Below are 22865 nucleotides of genomic sequence, written 5' to 3'. Positions count from 1 at the left end.
CAGGTAGAGGAAGAGCTTTGAATAGTCAGATTTGCATCTATCTCTGTTCTGTACATATATATATATATATATATATACACACACACACACATACGTTATATATACACACACACACGCATATATATACGTTTATATATGGCCCTCACAGTAGGTCTGATTTTGAGGATGCCTCTTCCCCAACTGTGCATGGGAGGACAACGTGACTCTGCGGACATCTCTGCTTACCCGTCTCTCCCGTCTCCAGCACAGGATTCCCGCTTCCGCAGCACTTCCTGGAGGTGGCAAAGAGGAACGTCGTGCTGTCCTCTGCACAAGCCCACTGTCCCTCTTTGGTGACCCAGATGTGGGGGGCAGTTGGAAGGTCAGCGGGTCCCACGGTGGCCTGCAAAGAAAGACCATCTAGATGAAGGTCTTCACAAGCAGTGCCGGTTGGAATCTCATTTGTGGAATGCAAGCAAGGGAAGGATTACTAATGGCTTTAATGTGTAACAGATATAAACTAAATCTATGTAATATGTGTAACCTATCGCTCATTTTAAGCCATGCTGTGACTTCATATCATGCCCTTCATTCCATAAAATTGTAATCTTGCTTCCCTTGGATATTGCTGCTCCTTCCCTCATGCTGCTCCCTCTCACTGGAACAATCCTGGTCATCAGTAGCTCTCTTCCCTTTGATTTCATCTCCTCGCTGCAGAGAACTAATAACTCCCCAACTCTCCTGATTTCACTACCCTCAAAAGTCTTTTATGGCAAGTTCAGCAGCAAGGTTGTTGCTCGCATGCTTTATATGGTTTTGATGCCATGCTAATGCTCAACATCGATCACAAAACCTGTTATTTTTAGCATCTTCCAGCCTGTTAGAGATGACAGCCTTCCTTTTCAACAGTAATGCATCTCAAACAATTGTCATGCCCCTCGTGTATATCCACAAATAATTACTAGGATGCCAAGGTACAAAGCCAGCGCACACTGCTGACTACAGCTGTGCAATGTAAAACTTAACACTCGAGTAGCTCCCTAAGCTTCTCCTCGTCTTTTACGCCGCCCAGGTACCGGGTGATAATTAACTCCTCGCATTTCTTCCTTCTGTGTTTTCCTCCCTCGCGTGTCCTCCAAGCAATCACAGCTCCTGTGCATTTAGCCACATCCCCAGCCCGGCCAAGCGGCAGGGAACTCCACAGAAATCACAGTCACGTTTCTGCGGCTGCTTTCTGTTATTTTTCTTGCCTTAGTCTAGGTTTTACTATGCCAATTTTAAAGTTTTTAAGTTTTTTGTCGACCTTTTGATAAGGAGAGAATTGCTCTGTCTACAACCCTAGGGCCTATGATATTCCATAGTGATCTCCAACTGTATCAAGCTGCTGAATGCTACCAAGCTCTGCCTTTAGCGCAGGCCACCGAGCGCTGCAGCAGCTCCGGGTGCTGCCGGGGCTCTCCGAGAGGCTCCGCACGCCCCTTCCAGCCCCACTCACCACGGGGCTCCCTCTGACCCTCGGCCCTGGCCCTAGAGATGCAGGGAGGGAGCCAGGGGCCTCCCTAGAGCCATTCCTCCTGCTGGCAGGACACACAAGGTGATAGGAAACACCTGGCACACACCCGGAAACACTTGGCAACACCTTCCACCTGGAAACACCCGGCACACACCTGGAAACACCCAGGTCTTTCCACTCTGCTCATCAGATGCACCCCCCACAGCTGCCTGTAACTACCTGTTTCCACCTCCTTCCATTCCCAATTTCTCTCCATGCTCCTTGTGAACAAGTGGCCGTCCAGGAGAACTTGGCAATGACCCCCTCGCTTGCTCTTACGCTCCATTAAATTCCAATTCAATGTATTTTTTTTAAATCATCTGCTAGCATCTCACTTTTCATTATTAATAATCATACAGAAACAGCAAACAGCACTGACGTTGCTGCACCTTTCCCTCTCCCCACGTCCAGGTGTCTCTGTCACCGGCCGATCTTCCCCTATTCCACTCACTGCTGAGCATCACATTTAATCCTTCATCTACCCTTTCCCAGCTCATAACTTAGATGTTCTTCATCACATTTTCACAGCTCTGCACAAATACAAAAGAAACATCATCTTATTACCACACAATAACTTTTTATTAAAAAACAAGGTTTAGTACTCCCAGATCTTACCCAACAGTTTAATTTTCAGATAATAACTCTCAGTGGGGAACAGAGTTCTGTGCAGCAATTTCTTCAGCTCACTCCTTAAGAGGGATGCAGTTTCTTTTAATAAATATTCAGAGTATTTATTCCTTCCGTGGGAATAAATTGCTGTTCAAGGAATAAAGTCTTGTATCAAGAGCCAGCAAATTTACATTTGTGCTTCTGCCACCCACCTGTGGCCTCCTCTGAATAAGAGATTTCACTCGGCTTCCTTTCAGGAAGGCCATACTTGCTCACTTCAATACGGGAAGAGGGTCTGGGAAGTTAAGGAAGCCTAAAGAAAGAAGAGCTGATTTTTCAGTGCTGGGATGGAACAGGGAACACGTCACATGCTCCCAGTCATGCAAGCTTTGATGTCCCCTAAGGTTCCTGAATCTGGGAGCCAATTTGAGCTTCTTATTCTGTTTTTGAATGTTCTCTCTGCAGCCCCCCAAAGAAGCTCACACTAAGCCACTTGAGCCAATATAACCACGAATTCTAGTGAGAACAAGACACTCAGATACTTAAAGGTGCTTTTTACTTAACTGCTTTGTAATATGCTCTTTAGAAAAGTAACATATTTTAATAGAAAGTTTTAATTTTAGGCAAGGCCGAAACTTCTCCGTCCCATTAAACTTCATAAACCCACCGACTTCTACATCATCTCCTGGTTCCTAGTTAAAAAGTTAGCCAAGCCTTTCCTTTTAAAGTTCTCTGTGCTTTCAAAACTCTGAATTATTTATATATTACATGTGTGTGTACATAACAGTACCATATATATATATCTATACACATAACTATACAAATAATTTTAAGTTTTACTTGTAGAGGACATAGAAATGCTTTTGGGGTGGAATCCAGGTAAAACTGGTACTGAACAGGGCCTAGATTGTTATATGAACTGCATGAATGTCAGAACAGGAAATACTGGCTACCTGCAATAAATAAATTTTCTGCTTCCCAAATAAACGCTGTGTTCCCGAGTCCTGCAGCTTTCTCGCTCCCAGATTGCCCTGTGGCAACACACGCCAAAAACGGAATCTTTAAGCGGGGATAGGTCGGACACTTAAGGAGGGAGGAAATGCAGAAAACATGGGAAAGCTAAATGGATTTGGGAGGTATAGAGGAGAGCTGCAAGCTTTAAGGGGCCTGAGATCCCCTTTGCAAGGCTAACGGAGATGCTGCTGCAGAAGCCCAGCATTTAGGCTTTCATAGGCAGATACTCACTGAAAACGTTGACTCCCACGATTAATCAAACAATTGCTCAGCGAAAATATAAAGCAATTATTTCCACGCACACTTGTCTGAAAAATTAGACTTCGTGTCTCCTTACCAGCACTGGTTAACGGTCTCTCCTCCAACAGCCTGACAGATTGTGTAGTGAAATCCAGTCCCCAACAGCACGTGCTGCCTCACCAGCTTCTTCCTCTTCTCCTCTCCGGCACCAGGCCCTGAAAGTCATGAACACGGAGGCAGGGAGTGAGAAGCTCCAGGGACGGCTCCCACACACCCGGAGCCACAAGCTGGATGCAGCCTCCAGCCTGCACAGGCGCTTGGCTATTCCCATTTCAAAACACTGCATTAATCTTGCAGCAAGAGAAGTATTTATCTACATTTTATTCAATTTACCATCTACAGTGCACCATCAGCTGAACATTATTTTCTAGCTATTTTTCTTTGCTCCCTAATTTTTTAGTCAGTTTTGTTGCTTGAATTGTGACCTAGTGAAGACTTTTAAGAGCAAACCCTGTATTTTGGAAAGGGGCAGCCAAATGAGGGCTTCCTCTGGGACAAGACTTGCTCTTCTGCTATCTAAAGAGGTTCAGGAGAGGAGGAGCCCTCAGCACAGAAGCTGGGATGGATCCAGAGACCTGCTGAGGATGAGAAACTGGAAGACAACAAAAGCACCTAGTTATTGACTTAAGCCTGGATTGCATTTGTATTTTTTATTACCGTTATTATTTCTTAAAACGGCAGCCTTAGAGAGGAGAGACACGTGCCTGTGTTTAAAATGATGGAAATTTGGCACACGACTGGCAAGCACATTTTTCATTTTATTTTCTAGAGGGGGAGGGATCTATTACTTTTCTTTGTTTTATTTCTCCTTCCTCTGAATGATGTTTGGGAGCTCCAAGGAAACATAAGCTTGCAGGAGAGCACTGGAAGGGGAAGGCCCTTCCTTCCTTGCTTGTCTGAACTTGATACTACATTTCAAGGAAGCACACATAAAGAATGACACAGAAGTACAGGGACACAGTCAATATTCAATAGTCACAGTCAATATTCAATAGTCACAGTCAATATTCAATAGTCACAGTCAATACCTCCTCCTCATGGCGCCTTCCCCTCTGCTTTCCCCCAGGATGACCATTCCCAAAGGAGAGGGACCTGAAGAGGAACCTTGGAGACTGCTGCAACCAGCACTGCGACTCTGCTTGTTGCTCCCATACTTAATAATCAGACTTAATGATCTTCCTAATGGGCGAGAGGCCTACGATATTAATCAATGTTTAACAAAGGCAGAGAGCGCTGCTTGCGGAGTATAAATACTTGCACAGAAAGATTAAGCATTTGTTTAGCAAGCCTAATTAAAAAGCTCCTCTCAATGATCGCTGCCCTTTGGAGGCTCTAGACTCCTTGACTAAGGAAATGGGCCGTTTTCAGTCACCGAGAGCTTCCTTCCCTTCATAAACGATGAGTGGTTGCAAGGACCAGAAGGTAAATTCTCAGCTGCTATCTTAATTTAGAAGGCATTTTGGCATTCTGATATGCTTAGGAGTTTTGGGAGGCTTCATTCTTTTTTCTTCCCCTGTAAATGAGCAAACTGAAGGGAACCAAAGGTGAGTATCTCTAAAACAGCCATAGTCTTCGCTTAAGTGTAAATAGGAAAGACTATATCCACAAGAGAATTATTTTTGACTATTTTTAATACAATTTTCTAATTTTTATTGAAGGCTAAGGATCAGCAAGGAAGGTATTTTACTGCATAAAGATTTGATAGCATAAAATAACATAAAACAACAGAATGGGATGCTATACTCACTAATCAAACTAATCAGAACACGTGACTGACAATGGTGAGCCTGTGACGTGCAGCAAACACAGACCTCACTTCATTTAACACAAATATCTTGTCCCCTAATATCAGCTGTGCAAATTGTTATTCTGAAAATAAAGTCCTAGGGTAGTAACGTACGTCGTTAAAGGCAATAGCAGTTGATATTAAAAAACTTCCAAGAGTGGCAAGGTAAACAAGGCAGCGCTGCTGCTGTGACCTGTACCAGCAAGAGCTTTTACCATCCGTCCACACAAACAAATGTGGCGACAGGTTTTATAGCTCCCTGGAACATCTCACAACACATTTTTGTTGGCATCAGTGACTTAAACAAATAAAAATCTGAAACGGTCAAGTATGCAGACGGAGTCTCTGCAAAACAACAATTTCTGCATTTTGGGGTCAAAATACTACTTGTATTTCGTAGTGGAAGCATAATTCAGTGTAGGACTGCATTGCAATAAAATAAGTGAGTTTAGATCCATGCAAATACGCCATTCTTCAAAATGAGTGAGAGGGGACATTCAGATTGCTCAAAGCCTTCCTTTCCCCTTGCTTTTGAGTAATTAATTGTTTCTCTTCCAGAGAAGGGGGTTTTGCTCTCATGAGGAACAACTGAATTCTCAAATTTTCCTGGAATAGAAAATTCTTCAATCGCAGCTTAATTAGTTGCTTTTTTTAGCGGGAGCTGTCAGCAGCATTTGCAGCTTACTTCTTACTTCCTCCCATTTATGACAGTCAGGTACTTGGCACAGCTTCATTCCATTAGAAACGACGCACCCAAATTCCCATCTGTCTCAAGGAGCACAACAAAACCAGCCGGGCTCTTTGGCTCATGCAAAATTCCCAGTCCTCTCCCAGCAAGCGCTCCCTTCTCCCATCATTCACCCATAGGGAAGCTCATAAGAGACCCAAAAGGATTTTATGACGCATTGGTCAGCTCTGCATGCAGTTAATGTCACCTAACAGCCTCACAAAAGGCAAACTTTTCCAAAGACTTTGGCTATAGACGTACATTAAGGACATATAGATGAACTTTTTGCTTTCACACAAGGTAAAAGCAAACCTGACTCTTCCTTTGGCTATTCGAGTAGGGACAGCTATTCCCTGCTTTCTTAAGAAATACCAAATCCGTTGAAGCAGGTGGCTTGAGACCACATGCAGTTAATGCAAAGGTCTCTCTTGTCTCATATTTGGTATGTGTCAGATTCACAGCATAGGACTTCATTTTCAGTAATGCTACAGAATATTTTTCCATCTAGGACAGCAGTACCCAGGTACTCAGGAGCTGTTTCTCTCGCCAAGCCTTTGGCAGAGGACGCGCTCCCTCCTAATTCAACCTCCTGAAATGTCTAACCGCGACAAAACATTAAAATAATGAGCAATTAACAGCAATTCTTACAACCAGCCTTCCCTCAGCAACACGTCTCGAAGCGCTCAGGGTTCTGTTTCAAATTGATCTGTGAGAAATCATTAGTGCCAAGTTGATATTGTCCTGGTTTTGCTAGCAAATAGATATCAAACCCGAGGAAGTCAAGGAGAAACCACATTTCCAAGGGCTGGTCACTCAAACCAGATGCCAGAATCTATTTCCAACATTTCCAAGGTTGGACAACTGCCTCAGGCCCATGCAAACACAGGCCCACAGCTCACAGCTTTTCACCCATGCTGGTTTAGTTCTTCTGTATTAAAAACTGCACAGAACTGCCGCACGCTACCCTATTTAAACACCCCAACTTAGAATCCTGAATCCATTCCTGAAATTTTCCTTTAACCCTCTCTAAGATGTTTTTCTCATACTTCCTGAGAAAAGTTTGATGCCAATGTGAGGAGTGAGCAGCCATCACCTTGAAATATGTGGGTGTTATATCACAATTTAAAACAGCCCCCCTCCACATCTGCAAGAATTAGAGCCCGTTTTCTGTTCTGTTTTCTTGAAGATATTCAATTTCTTCCTTAAAAAAAAAAATGTTAAAAGAAAGCTTTTCGTTAGTTTAAAATAGGAGAAAAATAGAAGCTCCCTCTGGAGCAGGTTTCTCTGTCACTCCACACTGCTAGGAACCCCTGCTGTGAGCATTAGCAGCGCTGCAGCAGCTCAGAAAAGCAGCCTGTTGCTAGCAGAGCTCCCACAGAATCCTCTTTATCTCTGTTTTCCCTTCTCTACTTAATGTTTGGCTACTTCTTTCCAGCAGAAGTCTTGGCTTTGGTTCACGCTTGGTCTGAGTTTGGACAAAACCCACCCTGCTGCAACCTTCACTCCAAATCATACGTTTGGGCCTGGGAAAGTCAGAGGGCGACATGCAAAAGCCTGGAAAACCCCAGGCTTTTTGGGAAAGCCCCCAAAAGTTGTTCTACAATGGCTGAAAAATTCATGGATCTGCTTGAAAACAAGGATAAACACGGTGGCTCATCCATGACCTGAGATGAGGTTCATTTTGCAGAGAACAGGAAAGGAGATGCGCTGCTCTTTGCAACACGGGCACAGAGGCTGCTGCAACAGAACTGCGCTGTCCAGGCTGGGATTATTCCCAACGGAAGGACACCCGGCTGCTCAACGTGACTCCCAGCAGCGGAAAGACAGCACCAGGCCGAGCTTGGATTTCTTGGCACAGCCATCAACACTTCCAGGCTGGACAGGCAGGAGCAGCTGCTCTGCTTTTAATCCATATTTACCTATACAAATAAAACTCGCCAGCTGTAGCTGTGAATGAATCTGCACTTAAAAACACTCGGTGCTGATCTACTGTGAGCATAAATCAGAGAAACTCTGATTTTAAAGATCAGAGCAATCAGAACAGAGCTGTTCACTGCTGTGGGTGCAATGAAGTCTCTTGTATTTATACAGTCCAGCAGGTAAAAACAGAGGCAAAGAACAAAGAGCACATTAAAAACTGAGAAAGTAACGGAGAACCATATGACACTACATGAGTATAGCGGAGCGCTTGCCTGTTATGTGTAGCCATACCCCGAAAAGAAGGTAACACACCTAGAAGGGCTGGCTAGGAGAGAAATAGTGATTTCAGAAGGTAAACAGAGCCTTTTCCACTAGCACAGCAGTGCTGGAGGGTGAAGCAGCTAGAGGGAACAGGAGAAAAGAGCCATCAAAACTCCAGATTTGCAAACAGCCATTTGCATTATCATATGAAAACCAAGCAGATAAAAACCCAGCTAAGGTCTGTTTATTTTTTTCTTTTGTTTTTTTACTTCCCAAGCTCTAATACTTTTATCTATATTATTTACTTTGCATGTTGCTTGAAGTACCGCGCTGCTGCTTTACAAATGCATGAAATATTTTAGCTCTCCGCTCAAACCCCTGCTTTTTACCAGCAGGTTTTTCCCACCAAGCAAACAAATAGCTCCTATTTACTCCCACACCACTACTGCTCAGACAGCCCTCCAAGTGCCCCTATTATTTTTATAGTTTACAAAGTGCAGATCCCTCTGCAGATTAAACACTGGCTCTCCTGAACTGCACCAATAAAGTTAATTCTATAGAAGTGTGTGCAGGGGGAAGAGCTTCCTATTGTAAAATATTGCTGAAAATCCAGGTTTTCAGCAAGAAAACAAATAAAAACAAACAGGATGATTAAGGTTAACACCTGAGGAGGGGGAAAGCACAGAATCCACGCATTCCTTCACCTCCAGAGCAGATCACAGAGTCTTCTTACAAATTCCAACTGCATTTTCTAGAGGAATCTAATACAGCCAGAGCCTTAATAGCAGCACTCAATAGTATTCCCGTCTATCACATGATTATGTTTTGCCTTTTAGTTTTTTTTTTTTTTTTTTTTTTTTTTCTGTTTTTAACTTGTCACTCAGATTAAAACACATTAATTTTCATCAGGAAAAGCATTTCACTTGTGCCCAAATGAAGAGCATCAAGTGTTTTCCACAGTGAAGCTGCCCAACGCGATAAATTACCCTCTTGTGTCCACCCCTTTGATTTGCACACTATTTATAGAATAAATACACCTTATATTTAATACTTATCACTTTTTCTGTGATACTGCAAGGGCTTCTTTCATTTTGGTGAATCCTCTGCAGTCTGACATGCTCTAACACATCTTCCTTACACCACGAGGCAACAATTTTATTCACACACTGTATTTGCTCTTATTTTTCAAAGTAGTATAGTAGTAGTAGTATACATACTAATAATTGAAGCATTAAAAACATTTGTATTATTGTGTGGATACAACTGTATTCCTGCTAAGGATGCGCTCGACTCCACACTTTCATCTTAAAATTGCAGCAATATTAACCTGGTTTTTATGGAAATCAGAGCTCTGCTTCTTGCTCCTCAGCTGCCCCAGATGCTCAGCCTTCTTGCCGAGCTCTGCCCAGGATGTGCTGCCAAGAAGAAACTGAAATTGGGGGTTGGAAGGAAATAAAACAAGACCAGAAAGGAAGAGCAGCAGCGGCTGACAAGAGGCTAGCAGGAGCTCGAGGAAATGTCTGGTTGAATGTGGGTAGATGCTCCAGAGCGGCGGCTGCGGGGGCCGAGTCCTGCCCCCTGCCAAGTCGTCGCCCTTTGTCACCCGCTTGGCTTCCAGACACGTCGCTTCGTGTCTCACTGCTTTAAGATTATATATGTATGTATATATCAAGTGTGATAGGATTTAGACTTACTGTGCAATGCTGCTGCTTTTACTTCTGGTTCCTAAATATATTTTTCTTCAGAGCCGAGCCTCTTTCAAGGCACAAATGTGCAAACAATGACTTCTTCCTAAAAGTAGCACCTTTAATTGACTATTATTCCCACTTTAAAACTTGGAATCTGACATGTAAACTGGGATTTAACACGAACATCAATAGAATAAAAAGATGCTTCGTGGCAGAAAGGGGCCTCCCTGTTAACCCAGCTTTCAAGTATATTCCTCAAAACAAATAATCTCAGGATAAGTGCATAGTTAGGCAAGAGATTATTATTGTGGTTTCTTGGCTTTGACAGGCACAAATGCAGCCTCACAAGGGACACTGCAGAGAAATGGGGAGAAATACCAGAGAAAACAGCAGAGGAAGAGGCAAAGAACGTTTTCCAACGGATAAAGAGACTTTATAAGAACACAAGTGTCGCTGAAGGAAAGTGCTAGCACATTAATAGTAGGTGGAGACTTTGGCAAGGGCAGGGTGTCAGAAACAACTCAATAACAAAATTCATGGGGTGTTTAATGAACCCTATGTTATTGCGACAGAAGGAAAAAAGCACCCGGGTGTTAAATGGAGCTTGTGGCGACTTTCCTGTTTCTGCAGGCTTCATTTGCTGAGGTCTGGTGCAGCTGTGAGGAGGGACAGCCTCTGAAAGGAAGCTCAAGGGTTAAATGTAATGTTCAGCACAAAGTGCCCATTGCCTCCCCGTGCCAAGAGACCCAGCAGCCTGCTCCCTAGCCCCAGGAAATCAAAACACTCTATAGAGACAAATAATATAAAATTGTTTATAAAAAATTGAAAATTTAGAAATTTATAAAAAGTAGATTTTTCTCAGCACCTTTTACCTGCAGTAACGGGCGCAGCAGCATCAGAGGGTCTCACCCTGACGCGCTGCACAGGACCTGGTGACAGATGTAAGATGAGCTGGGTGTCCTGAAAAGTGTTTTAAACTGCCCAACATTTCTAGTCTGACGTGCAATTAAATGGTGTCTTTAGTTTGAGTGATCATTTAAATTTTCCAAAAAGAAAAGTTAAAATAAAAGCACTGCTTGAAGTGAAGGGGTATGGGCTTCAATTTAAAAATGCTCAAATTAAACATCTGATGTGAAAGGCCTCTTTGACAATAAGAAATGACTGCATTGTATCCATGTTTATTAATAGCTTTGTTCATGCAAAATCCTATGGAAAGATACTGTTATGTTCTTAAGGAAATCTGTACCACTTCCACTCAAAGTTACCCTACCCTAATCACAAGAAGCCTATATTGTATCCGCTTGAATTATCCGAACCCGTGCTGCTGTAATCTGGAATTAAACATGGGGAAAAAAGGCTCTTTAAAAAAATATTTATGTGCAAAATACCCTTGGAAAATAAAGCCAAGTCTGCACCAGCCTGAGCACTGGGTCGTAGTTTCTGTCTTTCCTGCGAACAGACCAAGGTAACCACTAGATTCTGCAGGCTGGACTCAGAGCCAGAACTGCACAAATATTCCCATTATCCACAGTTTTCTGGGAAACCAGGGATCATGTTGGCTTCCAGCACACTGAGAAGTGACTGCAAGCTCTGTACGTCCTCTGAAACTGCAGCATTATTAAGCCAGTTCAGATTCAGTTTCTCTCATGGCAAATATTGAAAGGAAAATGAGAAGATGAGATGGTCAGGAGTGTGGTTTAAAACAGCATTTCCTAGAGACGAACAAAGTTCAAAAATGACAACAAAAATGTAAACCCCAACAAAAACAGATCTTGCATCTGTCCCGTTAACACCATTGTCAAGGATTATTTTTCCAAGCTTTCCATGGAGGTTATGCCATTCATACCACGGAAGGCAACGACAAGCTCAGCCCGTAGGTTACTCTGCCCCTCTGTTCCTCTCCTGCCAGCCCTGCACATCCACGAGGATGTCAAGAGGAGGAAGGGTCCTCCATGCAGCCCCCACGGCCCCAGGGGAACCTGCACATAGAGGTGCTTCTCCTCAGAAGTAAAACTGCAAGAAAGAAACTGAAAATTAAAGGCTAACGATGCCGTGTTTATGTGGCACTGTAGGGAATCAGGCATTTAAACTACCAGCCCTCTGGCATGGAGGCTGCTAATTAACACCAGTTGGGTATTAATCACTCTCTTCCCCTCTTCACTCACTGCAAGAAATGCTCAGGCTACAAGCGCTGCGCTTGGAAGAGAGCGGCTGCTCTGATGCATCTCAACAGACAGATGCCAGAAGAGACATATATTATAGATCGTGTATTGGCCTGCACACAGACTTTATGGCCACAGTTTCTTTAAGAAACTCCAACAAACAGCCCAACTCCAATGGAAGATGAAGCTTCTACTCCGGCTTTGAAGCTGGAGCACCAAAGTTTGCTTGGGCTTAAAGGTGCCCGAGAGGGCTGTGGAAGAGAAGCAAATGAGGATTCCTAAACCCACGGCATTCCTCAACCACATCCCAGCTCAAGGCATCAAAAACCGGTTGCAGTTTTAGGGAGGACACAGAAACAGCATTTCATCCATTGGGGAAATCCATCGAGGCAGTAAGAGACACAGTTTGGTGGCTCAGCAGCTTTAAGACATGGACAGCAGAAACCTTTTGCCATTGACTAGAGTAAAAAGCGTATCTAAAATTACGAAGTTGTTGCCTTTTCATGTTATATCTCAAAGAGAGATAAGGATAATTGTCCATGAAATATTTTTTTCCAGGTGTTTCAGCATCTTTTTTTCTTACTTTCCTTTACTGTCTTAACACAGCATAACTGCATGGGGAAAGTTCAGCTTTTTTTGATTGATGTGTTATTGCTGTGTGCTAATGTAACTCTTAATCCTGCATCTGAGCCTTACCTCAGCAACTGAGATAATACAGATGCTTCTGTTCATGCTGAGAATTGCAGCACAGCCCTGAGCTACAGGTTCGGAGCTTTCAAGGTTTCCCCCAGCACTGATCGGTCCCACGCTTAGCCGATGCCATTTCAAACTTGCACTGAAGAATTCTTTAACATTTTACAGAACAGGGCTCTAAAGCCTGCCCTGAGCGCTATGTAAGAGTCTAAATCACACTGTGCTTGGGGGGGAAAAAAAAAAAGAAAAAAAAAAAGAAAGAACAGCAGTGGGGGGATGAGGTCTCAAATTTTGGAAATAAAGCTATTATTTTTAATGAGAAAACTGTATTTGTCAGAATTTCTATGTCAGATCTAGAAGCAAGTAAGGCAAGCCCAAGGGCGCACTCATGGATTCAGCACTAGGGAGTTAATGCCATTCCCCATCACTTAAGAAACTGTATCTCAAAGTAACAGCCTGTGCCAAAGCATCATTTTGGTGGGTACAGAGCAATACATTTTCACATAAAGAACTATAACATACTGGATAATAGTCCTTGTATGCTAAAAACATCCAAAAGTTTAAAGCTTTTGATGAAAACATCTGTGAGCATCCATTGCTTCAATTAATGCCAATCCTTTAAAATCTAGAAAGGGGAATGAGCTACAAAGGAGCGAGTATCAAAGTGAATTTAAAAACCCGAGCGCACTGACAACACACGTTCCTTCAAGGGTGAGGGCTCCCGCTCCACAAACCATTAAATCAATGGCACTTTTAAGTGAAATTCAGGAATGACACCAGTTAAACAGCATCTACACCTGCAGAAGATATTCTGCATTCATCTCTGTAATTACAAGACATCCATCACTTCTGAATCCCCTTGCCAACAAATTACATCGAGATCACCAGATCCTCTAACCTGCATTACTGTACAGCATCTCATTTCTCTTTTAGATCAGTTCTGTTGGTTACCTGCAGAATTGCTGCCAAGCCATTACTCAAACACTTTCCTATCACATATATTCCTATATATACACACAGATACACACACACACACACATATATATATAATGCACAGGCAAGTTTTTGCATTTCCTTGGGAAACTGGGCCTCTCTCTGAGTTTATGATGGTAAAATTTCCCTAGCCGAGGGCCTGGCACTGTGAACGGTTCCTCCTCGGTCAGCTCTGGAGCTCTTGGTGATTCCAGTTTTTCCGGAGCTCCCCCCATTGAAGTGAGTTCTGATACCTGGTGCAGGATTATAGGGAGTGAGCACCTAGCCATGGATCATAAAGATGAGCTGTAAAGTCCTCTCCTCCAGGTGTTATAATATCAATAAAAAACCTGGAAGCAACACATGTATAAATATTCAGGCAAACGTCTGTTTCCAACATAGTATTAATTTTTATTTATGGTTATATTAAACAGAGCTGGCTGAGTTATTTTAACACTATCCCATTCTAAGCACATCCATGGTAGGGAAGGGGGATGATATTTATGAGAAATAATGAGACAGAGAGGGATGAGCACAGCACAATATTGCACCTGTGAACCCCCACACGAGGATTGTTGCAGACCCAATTCACCTGTGAGCACTGACCCATCTGAACAGTAAAGACCCAACTTTGTAACATTTAACACTATTTCTTGCTTGTTCCTATGATTTAGGAATCTGCAGTCCCAGACACGGCAGATGTCCCAGCTCAGAGGGCTGCTCCTTCTTCACTGCACTAAGGGCAAGGAAGGTTCATGAAGCTGCTGGAAGACAGTAAATCCTTCAAACATATATTTATATATATTTTTACCAGGACTATTTATTTCTTTATTTGCTTTCTTTCAAAGGTCAGCATAGCAAAAAAGCGGCGAGCAGAGCAAAAGGGAGCAAAGTGATGAAGCTGCCTACGGCTGGAACCTGTCACGAGAAGCACACGGGCTGTTCTCAGCCACTACCAAGGACCTGCTACAAATTAATCCTTAATCACCAGAAACTTTTCAGGAGCAATCAGAGGTTGGAAAAGAACTTGCATTTTTTTTTTTTTCCCCGCCAGCAATGAAATTTGTATAACAACCTCCTGGGCTATTTCACTTCGGCTGCCTTCGCCATTGCTCCACTTGATCCCCAAATGAAACACCACTAAACTGAGCAACTGAATTCAAATATTAAAATGATGCTATGTTGGAGAAAGGTCTCTTGTTCAGAGTGATATTTTAAGGATATTTCTTATTTATTATTTAATAAAAAATATAGCACCAATTGCCCCATTTAGTACTGGTCTCCCAAACCCGGGAGGCTAAAGGGCAATGCCTATTTGCCAGCCACTGAAAGAATCACAAACATTTGCACAGAATATTTGTGAATTTGTAGGCTCCGAATGGCCCTGCGAAAGCTTAGATTCTGCTCACGGGACAAATTAAAGCTAATATTTGTTCTTCATTCCATCTACAAACTTTTTGTTAAAAAATCCTATAGTCACTACCCAATTTCTTAAGCAGAACTGGAATTTTCAGGTACAGGAAAAGCAACGCTTAAACTATCCCTACTTTAATTCTTAAATCAGAAGATGCTGCTATCACCAAAATAAGAAAATAAAAGGCAGAAGGCTTGAAAAACCTTCCTATCGTGGACGTGGGAATACGTGTACTGACTTCTCCTTCCCCTTGTGCTGATATACATATGTTATATAGGTAATTTATACTAGTCATAAGCTCTCCACTAAAAATTTGGTTGCACAGAGTCACAAATCTTATAGAGTTTGAGAGTTTTAAATTCCCCACCTCCCCCTTTTCTGCCTATTCTCCAATATGGGACAGATAGAACAGTTTCACACAGCCAAGTTTTAATTACCCAAATCTAATTTAAACGCCAAATTTTCACCAGCCTTGTAACAGGATTTCCACATAGATACACACAGACATCTTTATTTAGGCTAGACACACGCATGCACACAAATAAAAGACATTTGGATAAATTTTAATTATACCAAACATGTCTCTATTGCTAAAATAAAGCCTGTCCTGTGGAACACTGTCCTGTGATGCATTAATGTCACCGAGGAAGGTGGTTATTCCTATAACTTCCCCTACAATCTTGAAGTCAACACACTTAGCTTTGTGCTCTGATTCACACCATGCAAAGCCACAATAGAGGGACCTTGTTAAAATTGCTTCTCATGCAAAAATTAATCTGTATAAAAGCACTGTGGCTATTTTATGGGCAGCAAAATGGGTCTGAAGCACCCACCTGGCGTTCAGGCCCAGCACACGAGTCAACAAAACGTTATTTTGCTCCTTCACTATCAGACGTCCTGCTCTCCAAACCTGGCCCGGTTGTGCTTGGACTTGTCTCCATGCCCACACAGGTCATATTTGATGCTTCCCAGAGGTGCTACACTGACATGATACAGTTCTGAAGGACAATCTACTGACTCAGGAGGTCCATGTGTTGTAGGTGCTACCACAATTTGGTGGCACTTCTTCTGTTCCTTCATTCTTGAAGGACTCCAGAGATCCAGAATGCTCCAGAATGAAAGAGCTGCCTGTTATTCCTTAGAAACCAATGATGAGGTGTGAACGAAAACTAGGAAACTGTTTGATTTTCTGTTCATCTTGACAAAACTATTTCAATACTAGCAGGATTTACACTAAAGATTCAAGAAACAAAAAAGCTATCAAGAGGGATGAAAGGCCCAGTAGAGAGCAAGACAACATCTCAGCTGCACCACCTCTCAGGTAATATTCAACTTAAAGTGTGAAATTCAATTTTGAACGTCCTTCAGAGGCAATGAGATTACCACTTATTTCCATAGCCTCGCTAGGCACCTAATGAGATTACTTCTCCTATTTCCACTAGCTAAGGGATTACGTTGGTCTTTTGCAGATGTTCTTTGAGCTCTTGCCTGCAAAACAAGCGGGAAACAAAACCGAGGTGTCTCTCAACAACATCAGTTTCACTTGGGCACAAGGGTGGAACATCTTGATGTTAAATGCTACTAAAGAATACAGAATTACCATGAAAAAAATCCAAAGTCAGTAGCAAGCTGACCATGAAATTTAGTCTACACATTTTTGTTTAAGTAGCTACCAAGTAGAATCTTCTTTAGACATAAAGACTGGATTATAAAGCCTTATATTATAAACCAAAAAAAAAAAAGACAAAATGACTCCAAAGCCAATGCCATCTGCAACCCAGCTACTGCGACACGCCTTAGGGGTTATATTCACAGTGGCCTTAACAGGGGCCTCTGATGGCACGAACTATTTCCAGTTCATCACTACGAAGCTTTCCAATTTAAAGCAGCTTTTATTTTGATTTATTAGCACCATCTGAACTCAACAACAGTTGTGCAAACAGACTAAACAAACAGTTCAGAACTACAGTGTTCACTCCTCTCTAGGAAGAGAGCTAGACATGGGTGTAGAAGGCACTGCCTTTACTCTGCAGCAGTTAAGATACAGCACAATTAATCACATCAGCCATTTAAGCCTACTGCCTTAACTATAATATATTTTATACACACTCAGCATCTTGCACTTTTCCCTTCCTTTCCTGTGTGGTTGGCACAAGGCACCTGTATAAATCGTATTCAGCAAATGCAACCACTGACCAGAACACCCTGTTCTAATTAATGCCTGCTAATTAGTTTTTTATTTGCTCTCTAACCCCTTGAACAAAGAGCTGGCAATCCTCCTCCAATACCCACCCATCCATCCCCTGGGAGGTTTGACACTGCTGGGGTTCAAGTTCAACGTTCAAACCAAAGTGAATTTAAAAGCAGCTAGATTTTATGCAGTTATTTTTAGCTAGGTTAAAATTTCTGCCCTATATCCTTGTCTCTAAGTTCTATAACTGACCATTTATAACTACATTGGTGTCAAGGCAGTAGGCTCAAGAGATGAATGACTTGAATGTTGCCCAAACTTACTTTCAAAGCAGCAAACACTAATATATTTGCTATAAAATAAAAGAAAAATAATTAAAAGGAGAGTAGAAATCACAGAAAAGTGGCAATCATACAAGAAAGATTAATTTAACTTGAGAATAAAAGCAAGGACACCACAATGCAAAACCAGGAACACCAAGGTTGGTCGGGCAAGTAATATTAAGAAAGATAACTGTAACACTGACCATCTTTTGGGTTCTTTGGCCACCAAATAAAAGATCCTGACTTCATTGAGATGGTAACTTTGAGAACTGCAGTTTTCCTTTCAGGAACCCATCAAGGATCAGAAATCACACAACTACATCATAACACTGGTGTCTACAGAACAGGTGAGATAACAAAGGTGCCTCTAGGAAGCTTTATTTTCCCTTCATCAGCTTAACCACAGACATATATTTTAGTGAGGTCCCTAAAAGCACCCCAATTCTGTTTTACTGTGGCATTTCTTTCTCTTAATATGGGCGAGGATCTATAAAAATGCTGCTTTTATCAACACAAGGCTTTAAATACTTACTGCTGTTCTCAAAATCCTCACACACTGGAAATAAAGAAAGAGCTACAGCTGATCTGCAAGTCCATAGCTGGACATGTGAATACAGCTAAATATTGCTTTGGTTCTAACTGCAAAGCAGGGAACAGCTGTGTACAGATGTGGCACACGATGAGATGACACAAGAGACCATCAGAAACAAACCCTTTCCTCCTGGTGCAGAAATTTCTTGGGGGACACAATCATCACGGGTACCTAGGGCCCCAAATTCCCTCAAGGAGAGCTTAGAATCAATACCAGAGTTCCCCAAGAGTGAGAAAGATGAGTTTTATCATTACTTTTTTCTTTAAATCCAACAAGGACCACAATGAATGTTTTCCATTGAGGGAGTTGAAAGGAGGCCTCCTCCTCACAAGGGTTCAGCAGTTCAGTGGCCTAATCCTAGTCCTTCTGTTTCATGGAGCATCTCAGCACTGCTTTTCTTTCACGAACAAATGAATCACAAACCTGCTTAGACTTCCCCTGCTGCCAAAAACGACATAATCACTTAAGTCTACTAGAAAAATAATAAATTCACAAAGAGATTGCTATGGAAAATGCCTCCTTTATGCAGAATGTGTATTTTATGATTTTCAGCTTTGAAGATGAAAAATATGGTAACAAGTATCTAGTCCTGCACCCAAAAGCAGAGGGCTATTTTACCCATACATGTGCATATTAAGCACAATTAACAGAGTCTGAAATATATATGCACATTTATGTGCTTATATATGAAGGATATTGAACAGGATGTAATTAATTGTAGCTTGTTTGAACTCAAGCACACTGAGCTGGACCTGCCTGGAACAAGGTTTTGGACTACAGGATCTCCAGGGATCTTTTCCAGCTGAGATTCTTTGGAGTCTATTGGATCTTCTCTCCAGCTCCCAAAGCCAGAAGCAGCTACTTGACACCCAGCCACATGTTCAAACTGAATCTACGTTTACATGTAGATGTACACACACAAACTGATATACACATATCAACTAGGGAAGTGGAGGCTGCTGTGATGGGAACATTCAGAAAATTTGTTTTTGGAGAAGGAAAAGGGAAGAGCCACCTAATCTGAACTCCAGTCAATGAACGGCTGGGATTTAATGACCAAGTCGCTTTAATGAGCTCTGAATCTGACCACAAAAATATTCACTCGATTAACTTTTTTAATAAATTTAGTCTCTTGCTCTGCACATGGAATCTCCTTTTCTGCAAATTCCTGAGATGAAATCTCTCCTCTCTCCTACCTCCACTTCAGAGGGAGGCAATGAAGTATCTTGTGCATCTTCTAAAATTTAATTTATCACAAACTAGGCAAAAGGTTCAACAGAAGCTTTTACAAAATCTGAAACTATTATAGAAATAAGATACTCAGCAACAGATAAATCTCTCTGAATGAAGGGTTGTTTGAATTTCCAAAGGATGCTGATCGCACACAAGAGAGAAGCAAAGGAAGACAAAATGCAAACCAAGTTTTCAGGGAATCTTTGCTAAGGGACAAAATCATCCAAAGAAGCCTTGCAAAAGCAGTAAGGTTTTCCATAGACTTGCCTGGAAGAGCAGTGAGTCACTGAGAAGAAAAAATGCAGAATTTGAAATAAAAAACATAGCACAAGTTTATAGCTTTGTATTTTCTGGAGTTTTCATTCAAACAGAAGAAATAACAATGCGTGCATAAGGAAACCACAGGCAGAGCATAAAGCTATTTTCATATTTCATTATAAAGGAAGGAAGATGAGGTTGACAATCTTATCAAACTCAGATAAATTAAAATAAGACTCTACACCGGATCAAGATGAGAAAGAAGGACTTAACGCATGAAATGTCAGCGCTGGCGTGAGGCTCACTGGGAGAGCTGCGAGTTCAAACAAAGTCTTATGGCTGCTGCAGCATCAAGAAGGTGAAAAGGAAACAGGGAACAAAATCCTCAATTAAGACAAGCAGCTTTCCATGTTAGCAAAAGCTTAATTTGCTTAAATGGCCAACTTGCCTACTGGGAGAGCCTATTCTAAAAACACAGTAGACCCTAAGCTCCATCTAAATTAAATAGCTCCATTTTCCTTCCCACAGTCACAATGAAACAGCAAAACTTCTGCTTTAGCCTCACGGGACTTGAAGGATCTAATACGAGCTTAGCAGCAAGCCTAGAGCCTGCTGTTAATTCTGGGTTTAATTCCGAGCCTGCAGGCAGGCGGCAGTTTGACGTTTGTCCCAGCAGGAACAAACGGGACGTTTCGCTTTGGTGCCCTGAAGCCGAGCGCAGAACAAGGGCGCTGAATCCAAGGAGTTTCTTCAATTTGCTTTAAGGGGCTTAGTCTAGACGTATTGAACTAGGCAGGCAAGAGGAATGAGAGAATATGGATCTCTTCCTCTTGTTCAATCCACTTGCTTATTTCCAAGTGCAAAAAGCAAGACTCAACACATCTCAATATGGCACTTTAGAATATTAAGTAATCCACCTTATAGGAAACTCACACTTCCCTTTTGAGACAGTTATATGAAGACATTCTGGTCAGAGACTCCTATTACCCTAGAAATAATAGGGAAGTAAATCCTAATTTAAATGAACCTTAAGAGGAAAGGGCAGCTATTACTATTGCACAGATTGCACTATAAGGGGGCCAGAACCCAGGTGCAGGTCAGGATTTTAGGAAGGCAACAGAGGGGCTGCTTTGGGTTCAGGATTAAGAGTCCATTTGTAAGTGAAACTTGTCTAAAAACACATTGGTGAGATTTTAATCTCAAAATACTAAACATAGTTTGCTTTAAATCCTATGTCATGGTTCAACATTTCAAATGGGGGCAGGAGAGTTCAAAATAAGTGCTATTATGAACTTACTCAACTGTTTCCGCTTATTAATTATCTGTCACAGCTCATTGCAGAAGATCTGGGATGTTCTCTGTTCTTCACAGTGAAGTTTCAATGAAACACCATACTTTTTCACCTTATTGCTGCACTGATAGCCTGCACTAAGTTTACAAAGCTACTTAATACACAAATACATATATATGTACATTCACACACATATATGTTTATTTACACACCCTTGATCTCGAAGATAATTAAAATGGGTAGATACTTCCATTTCTAAGTGTGTCCAGAAAGAGCCAATGCTCCTTCCACCCCCACTAACATGGAAATACAGAGGTTTCTTCTCTCCAATTAATTCATATAACACCATGGCAAGAAAAAAATGCTTCATTTGTTGCAATATCTTCACTCTACCCACTACAGCTGTCACAAAAACACTTCTGTAATTTTCTTTTTTAAACTCCTGGTTTATATTAGTGTCCTTGGCCCTCTGCAAGTCGTAAGGATATTTTTTCCTTCATCTGTTCCCCATGGCCCATCATCCTTCCTCTAAGGATAATTTTCATGAATCAATATGTCCTGCAACATATTAAATTCAACCTGCAGTTATCTTTGGTGACTCTGTTCCACTTGGTTAAAAACCAGACAGTTTCGCACCAGTTGGTTATGGTTCGTGTGACAGTCCTCATGTTGAGGTGAATTATCGCCAAGTTTGTTATACAGCAGGAATTAAAATTAAGGACTAGAGAAAGGGCAACTTTGCACATATCTCTAAGAGATAAAGTGGAACGGGGATTTTTTTTTTTTAAAGAAGTTTTTACCATAGCAGATTGCAATCAATGCAGAGAAAGATGCATATGACATTATGAGAATGATCCCCATGCTTGGTATTGAAAGAATGAAGATAAAAGCTGCACTCTTAATCAAACCTAAAATGAACTAACAGTTATAACTAATACAGGCAGCAAAGGGAATGAAAGATGGGGAGATAAATTCACGAGCAGAAAACGTAGATAAAGCTGTTTAGAAAACAGTCTGCTCAATGTGAAGCACTGTCAGGTACAGATGTTTTCTAAAATCTGAAATATTTCAAAGGCTACTCTGAATTGATTCAAGACTCTCAAAAACATCTCGATCCAGAAATCCAAAAAAATACTTTCTCAAATATACACAAAATTTGTAAAACATTTAGGATTTAGGAAACCTAATGCCAAGAAAAATTCACAAATTAATCTTAAAAAAATCCACACTTCTGCATTACTGTGCAACTTGAAAATCCAACCAGAAATACTTTAGTATTACCTACCATACAACTTATTTCTAAGTGAATCAAAGTTTTCAGGACTTTCTCCTGATGCAGATGTTAGCGTACACATGGTTCCCCTCAAAATGTCAGTTTTGGTGACCTACCGTTTTCCAACCAACAACTCTCACACTGTGGAATCCTTCCTCCACTGCATTTGGGGTGTCAGAATATAATTTCCCTATCACCAAGATGCTCAAAATGGATCATGTTGATTCCTATGCATTTTTTAAATCAGTAAATACCATATTTCATTGTCAGAGGCTGCTGTGATCAGCAATATATATGAATGCACTAATGCATTTACTCCTGAAATCAAAGCAACGGATTAACTGTGTTTACTCAGTGGTGAAATACAGCTGGGATAATGAACAGGAGGCAACTTAGGACCCTTCTCAGGGCTGATTTCTTCCAACATGAACCAAAATGCAGCACTTAGTGACTGTAAAGCACAAATAACTGAACTCACTAACCTGCAGAAAGCCCAAACCGGCTGCGTGGACCTGCATGGATAGAGATTCAGAAGTAAAGCACATATGGCTTAAACAGGGCATGTCATTCCTTACAGCTCTTACAATTCATAATAAACACATTAACCCGAAAGCATTCAGGGAGGCC

General features: G+C 41.6%; 1 long non-coding RNA gene across 1 annotated transcript in view; it reads right to left on the bottom strand.

Annotated features, from left to right (window-relative positions):
* Positions 1-273: 273 nt before the first annotated feature.
* Positions 274-22865, bottom strand: part of LOC112947550 — a 36521-nt gene continuing 13929 nt past the window's right edge. Inside the window, exon 2 of the long non-coding RNA XR_003249428.1 lies at positions 274-382. This is a non-coding gene — a long non-coding RNA (uncharacterized LOC112947550). The remainder of the gene's footprint in view (positions 383-22865) is intronic.

The sequence above is a fragment of the Nothoprocta perdicaria genome, unplaced genomic scaffold (genome assembly GCF_003342845.1).
Source record: "Nothoprocta perdicaria isolate Ctin4 unplaced genomic scaffold, notPer1 scaffold_236, whole genome shotgun sequence".
NCBI classification, from domain to species: Eukaryota; Metazoa; Chordata; class Aves; order Tinamiformes; family Tinamidae; genus Nothoprocta; species Nothoprocta perdicaria.
The sequence above is the reverse complement of the archived record's forward strand: the minus strand, read 5'-3'. Positions and strand labels throughout refer to the sequence as shown.